This window comes from Triticum aestivum, chromosome 1A, assembly GCF_018294505.1.
Source record: "Triticum aestivum cultivar Chinese Spring chromosome 1A, IWGSC CS RefSeq v2.1, whole genome shotgun sequence".
Lineage (NCBI taxonomy): Eukaryota > Viridiplantae > Streptophyta > Magnoliopsida > Poales > Poaceae > Triticum > Triticum aestivum.
In genome coordinates this window covers 563,188,305-563,195,068 of record NC_057794.1, presented here as the reverse complement: position 1 = coordinate 563,195,068, position 6,764 = coordinate 563,188,305, and positions in this window count along the sequence as shown.

Sequence of the window (6,764 nt, the reverse complement as noted above, 5' to 3'; positions counted from 1 at the left end):
CCGTCCATCTCCCCAATCTGTACGTTGTGGTCCGGTTCGATTAGATCTGGTAGGGAGGGCGTACGCAGCAATGGCTTGTTTTCGATCTGGTGATTCAGCCGTCGCCGGGCCCGTAGGATTCTGACACGCTAGATTTGAGGTGTTTTGGGTGGGTGGGCCGGTAGGTTGGTAGGATGCGGATTACAGCTGCCCCTCAGCCAGTCTGGGAATTCCATGGGAGCATGCTGTATCGAAGAACGGCAAATGCCAACAGTGTATGGTTTTGTCGCTCAAGTTTTCTTCTGCATATGATTCGTTCTCTTGCCTATCAATCGGTGACCCCAGCATTCGGTCTGGGATCTCAATGCAGAAATAGGATTGATTGCTTGCCACATTTTACCATCATCTATATTCTAGGCAGTTGAGCATGCAAATTTGGGGTAGGCTCGAATGCTTGGTATCTGGGAATATGCAAGTTATGATTTTAGGCGAAGTTACGATTCAGTGAGCGAAATAGAAACAATCAGTTTGGCCTGAAAGTATACACTTTTCCCATCAATTTTGTCACTTCTCTTAGTAGAATGTGCAGACTTTAAAGACCTGCACGATTCTTTGGATACATCCAGGCACCCGTGTATTATCTTGTTGTAATAGCAAGTTTCGTAGCTCTATCATTATGTTTAGCCTCGTACGCCTCCGCTCCGTGCTTCATGTGTCAACAGTGGATTCTACTAGTTTGATTAGGCAAACCAACCATACATTTCTTGTGTTTTCTAGTCTGCTAAATCTGCAGCTTCGAGGAACTGTCGGACGCTGCCTGCTTGTCATGCATTTTGTTATTATCGTCGTTCTCTCCTTTTCAACCTTAAAATTTGGTTTGGTTCCTGAGTTCCTGACTAGTGAACGCACAAACTCTTGTTTATATCATTATTTACTGAATGTTATTGTATTATTTTTGTTGAACTAATCTTGTCTGAATCATCCCTCTTCTGTAGGTCTTTATGAAGCTTTGGAACTGAGGGCCGATATATGGATCTCACTACTTGGGAAAGGGTGTTTCCAAGGCTCCATTTGAGCGAATTTTATATTAGCGTGGATAACGAATTCCCGAGCTACAGTCTTAAGTAATTCTGTTACCTAGTTAGTGTTGGTGCAGTCTACCGTCGCTCACATCTTTTGGTCTAACATATCTGTAGTCTAACTATGTTGGTATGCATGATACCTTGCTGCTCTGTTGCCCTGACATTTCTGCATGGTTGTTTTGTGCTGCTGGCCTAATTAAACAAGTTAAATATGTATACTTCTTTGAGATAGAAATTCCATGCATGTTTACGAGGCACAAATTCTTTGAGATAACCATAACTGTACTAAAGTGGAAAATCATTGTCTTCTTTGTTCCTGACTATAAAAATTGATGCATGTGCCCTGTTCTAAAGTGGAAAATCATTGATAGCTTGTACTACTCATCTGTTCTAATATTTCCCTTGACTGACATGTGATGTGGTTCCCAGCCATGGATGAGCTACAACCGGATTAGCTAGGGTCAATTTCTGTTGCTGCTAATGCATATTGATCCATATGTTCTTGTTTCTGTACACATGGGCAGCTTACACCTAACTGACTGACTGACTGTTGATTTGTTCGAGCTGGTTTGTGTTGTTGGTGGTCATCTAGCTACTGATTTGGTGCTAGATGTTGTCAAAACAGAACCTCATCCATGGGCAGCTTACACCTACGGTTTTGTTCACCTTTGATTTCAGAGATGTTGTCAAACCAGAACCTCATCCAACCATCTGGAGTAATATCTTAGCGCGGTAGTTCCACAACTGCTGCTACTACTAGGCTAATATTCTCATTCATAAACTTCCTGAAAATGTCTTTTACGTACCTGCTACATGTGCATTGTCTCCATTGGAATTCTGCTCTTAAACTAGGCAATCATACACGATCTGCAACTTTGGGGTACCAAAATGTTTATTTTCGTAGGCAGTACACAACTGATCTGTAAATTAGCTGAATAAAGCATGTTCTAAGGTTTCCATAGAGTACTTGTTTGCTTCGTTTGGATGTACGGTTTGAGGGCAGCCATCTATTTAGTTTGTCGTCCAGAAATATATTACAGTCTGTAAAAGCAACCAATTCATGATAAGACTTGGTGTGGCTGATGCACATAGCTACTTTCAGTACCTTGTTAACAGTGTTGAGGACAAGTTAAATCCTGTATTGGTGTCCTGTTCTTGTAAACATTATGTAAAGCTAAAATTCTTCTGTGTCTTGCTTCCTGTGTCTTGCTCATTTGATATAAACATTATGTAGAGCTCTGTTTCTTCTTCTTTTGCTTCCTGTATGTATGTATGTGTCTGACGACGAAGTTGGTTTCTTCAGAATTGATCGAGTCTGACAAAGTTGTTCTGAACATTTCTTGAAACAGGGCGAGGCCGGTGATGACCATGCGGTGATGTCCCTGGGGTGGCGCCACTGTGCCCGACGCTTGCCCTGGTCACCGCAGTGGCGCTCCAGCGGCTTCCAGACCCTCTCCTGGATGTGGTGATGGTCACACCACAGCCGTGGTGTGGCTGAGCCTCTGCTACGGCTACAATGTCCCTCTAGTGAGCTCCTCCCCATTCCTTCTTCTCTGATGTAGCTCCTGCATGGCCTTGGCCATGATTTGGGTTGGACGTGGGGCTGTACTAGTTGCTGCTAGATGCTGTAACCAAGCATCAACTCCTACTGGAGCTCTCTGGTGATAAATTCATGTGGTTCTAGGGTCTGTCAGTAGCTGCCCACGTGTACTTGCTTTACATATGTGCCCCTGTGATGCTCTGGTGATATGGAGTGGCTGATATCAAAATCATGGTGGTGTTGATGCTTATCTTGCGTGTCTCTGGTGGTGGTGGTGTTGACAGCAGTTACACACCTAGCTTGTAACTAATATCATTACTGCTAATTTACCTCAAGTTAGTCTGAACATGGTTGAAATGAGCGCTGCTAATTTTGATGTCTAATATCAATTTTTACCCCAAGTCCTTAAGTAATTATTTTCATTACATCAAAGTTAGCTGAGAATATTGACTAGAATATTTTATGTATGACATGATGCATGTACACATACGGTTGAGAAAATACCGAGCTGCAGTGGAACAACCTGGAGTTAGAGAACTTCCAGGACAAGATCAACGAGGTGACCGGCGTTATGGTGGCTGTGTACGGCGGCGACCACAAGTTCTTCGGTGAGCTGGCAGTGTCCATATTGTGTGATATATGATGCTGCTCCGTTGTGCATCTCTCTTTTCTTGTGTGTTGCATCATTGTTGCTTGATAGAGTAAATGATTTCAGTTTTGGTTGTGTCCAATATTTACTATGTACCATGCTTAGTGTTTACTAAACTGAGGCATTGGGCATTGGAATTTAGGCATTTATGTATAATTTTAGTTTTGGATGTGTCCAATGCAAACATTGCTGTCAACTGTCAAGTTGATTTTAAAATGTCTCGTTAACTTCATTATTCTGTTATTTATTGTTAAATATGCTGTTAGATTTACTTCTATTTTGTTCCTAAACATTTTGTTCTGTAACATGCAGATGCTGGGCTTTCATGTTTCTTCGTGAGCATCAGGACAAAGAAGTCGGAGGAAGCATAGTTCTAACATTGCTGTCAAGTGTCAAGTTTTGCATTAATGAAGCCCTTTATGCTGCTCCTATTTGTATGTGTGTATGATGTAGCAGAACCTGGCTCATGTGATTGTACACTTGTGGAGCTTGTTATCTGATTGTAAACTTGATGCTGATCACATTTGTATGTGTGTTATATGATGTAGCACTTTGATGGTTGATAATATTTGAAGTATTTCGTGTGTTTTCTGTGTGCCAATTTAAATACCAGGTATTTATTTGCGTGAAATAAAAAAATGAAGAATATTGCCCTGATGGCTAGGACCCAGTACTAGAACCTGACAATGGGGACCCACCTGACTAGTGAACCCAATTTATAAAAAAAGAAAAAAATGAAACTGTTGAGACAAAAAGGCCATGGGCCAAAAATAAAAAGGCTGCAATGTTGGGCTTGGTCCATGAAGCTGACAAAAAATTCATAGAAAAAAATATAAATGGGCTGAATTAATGGGCTCGGCCCATATAAACACCGAATTGGACCGGGCTGAATCTTGTGCCACGTCAGATTGCCACGCTGGATGCCTACGTGGCCTGGGGAGGTTGCTAGTGACCAAAACGCCACAGTAGACGTATTTTGGTCATAAACGTTTGCGACCATTCCAGAAGAAAGGTCGCTATAGTCAGTTTACGACGCCCAGCTTTTGACCTTATGTTTTTGGTCACAAAAAGGTCATAAATGGAAATTTGTGACCTTTCAGTGACCAATAGTGGTGGTCATAAGTTGACATATTTCTTGTAGTGCATACTATCTCCTCCATGGCGTGCAGCCCGACTACTCTCATCTTCGTGTGTTCGGTTGTCTATGCTACCCGAACCTCTACGCCACCATGGACAACAAGCTCTCCCCTCGCTCCTCTCGTTGTGTTTTCCTTGGTTATCCCCTGGAACACAAAGGATACAGGTGCTACGACCTCACCACTCTCCGTGTTATAGTTTCCCGACACATTGTTTTCGACGACGTGCAGTTCTCCTTGATATATACTCTGTACTGTGATCCGCAAATCAATCAATGAAATATCTTTCCAACTCGTGTACTGCATGTCGATGATGCCCATCTGCTCTATAGGATCCTGCACAATTTATAGACGTTTTTCCACTATCATGTGCCGATTGACGAGTCAACTTTAGAAGTGTTTGGCATATTATGCATCTCCCAAAATATTTAAGTCAGACCCCGTGTGTGGAACAGCTTGTTCTGCCTTATATATGTGTGCAACACGTCAGATGCAAATAATTCGATCAACTAATTATTTAGTCTAACCAGCATTGTGCTAAGCAATCAATCAATCAATTTATGTACTGGATCATATGCCAACACATCTACAAATATCCCTGGTAAATACTGCATCAACTCAATGTACTTGGCATTTGATCATGTCATGTGCTTAGGGCCGGTCCTGAGATTTTGGGGGCTCGGGGTGAAACTAAAATACGGGGCCCTTAGTATAGACATCATAATAATAACAATGAAATATGTATACATGAAATATCTCAATAGCACTTAATTGATTTCAAAATCAGTATGTGAATCAAATAATTTATGCATATTACCTTAAAATTTTCTTCTAACATTTCTCGATGCAAAATCACTTATGATGGGGTCCATGTCAATCTCATCCAACAATTTCTTCTTGTTGCATAATGTAGAAATGGAGATATTAGGATAGCAATGAACTTCACTGACATGCTTGAAAATCTGCATACTGTACAAGAAAAGATCTTACAATAGAAGCAAAAAAACTTTGTCGACATCTTTTGATTAAACTAGCCACTTTCTATAATGTTGCTCTCCATTGCTTAATTTCCTATGATAATGAGCCTTTGAAAAATGTCTTCCCGCTTCATCTACATAGTATTCTATTTCCCCCCCTCTCTCATAGGCCCTTTCTCAACTAAGATGTCTCTTGCTTTATTATCAAGATTATGTTAATTTCTTGGATCATAAATATCCGGAATATGAATAGGTTGTGCATGTGCATCCAAGGAATTACCTGCATTTCGGAGCCACTTAGATTGTTATTGGTGTCAACATTTTCTTCTGGCTGATCATATTCTGAATTCCCAATAGTTTACTGCTCTTCCTCTATGGCAACCATCTCCAACTAATCATCTTGGTTTATCGAAGCAGTGGAAGCACCATTATTACTCTTGAGAAATTTGTGCATATCTTCCCATTGTGATTGTACCAATTTATCCACGGCCTTCTTACTATTCCTTTTATCGCTACCCGATGCATACATCCTGTTGTTTCTGGGGACATGATAAAACACAAGGCTGAAAAAAATATTGCATCAATTGTTGAAAGGTACTGGCTTATGCATCAAGGAACGACAATATAATATACCTGATGATCGATTCGGTGATAAGCTTTAGTGTGTGTGCCTGCACAAAATAACATATGGGGGTCCCCGGAATTGAAATCAGTGGAGAACTAGATTAGAAGTGTCCCTAAGTGCCTATACAGATTTATAGATGGGGGCCTAGGAACCGAAATCAGCAGCTAATTAGGTACGAAATTACCAGGACACGGGAGGGAGGAGGCGCCAGTACCAGTACGAATGTCGGACGTCGGCGGCGTAGGGCTTATACAGCTGCGCCTGCCTGATTGCCGTGATGGAATTGGAACTTCGAAGGGCTCGTGTGGATCGCTCCTTTTTTCATGTGAAGTACGCGGCCCCCGATGATGGAATAACACACGAATCGATCGATGGGTGGGCGATCGGCCTGCTGCTTTTTGCGCTCGTGTGTCTGCGTGAAAGACTAAGCCCAGCACCCAGCCTTTTCTTTTTTTTCTTGAGGTAGGCCCATAGCCGACCTAGGCCTAGCTGGTTCATACAAATATTGTTGAAGAGATTGATTCGAAACCGAGGACGGTTTCGTTTCAAGGAGGAGAGGATGATATGGCCGTGACTAATGTTAGTGTTTTTGATGATCGCAAAATAGTACCGCATGTCAGTGGGTTAAAGGAACTATTTTCTGTTACAAGAAGACAAGACGTTGCTTCATTGGATCTTTATGGCAACGAGAAGAAAAAGAAGTTCCTGGACGTGCATGTATTGAAGGGGGTAATTGCATGCGATGTAAATTACTAACTCAAGACAGGAGATATACA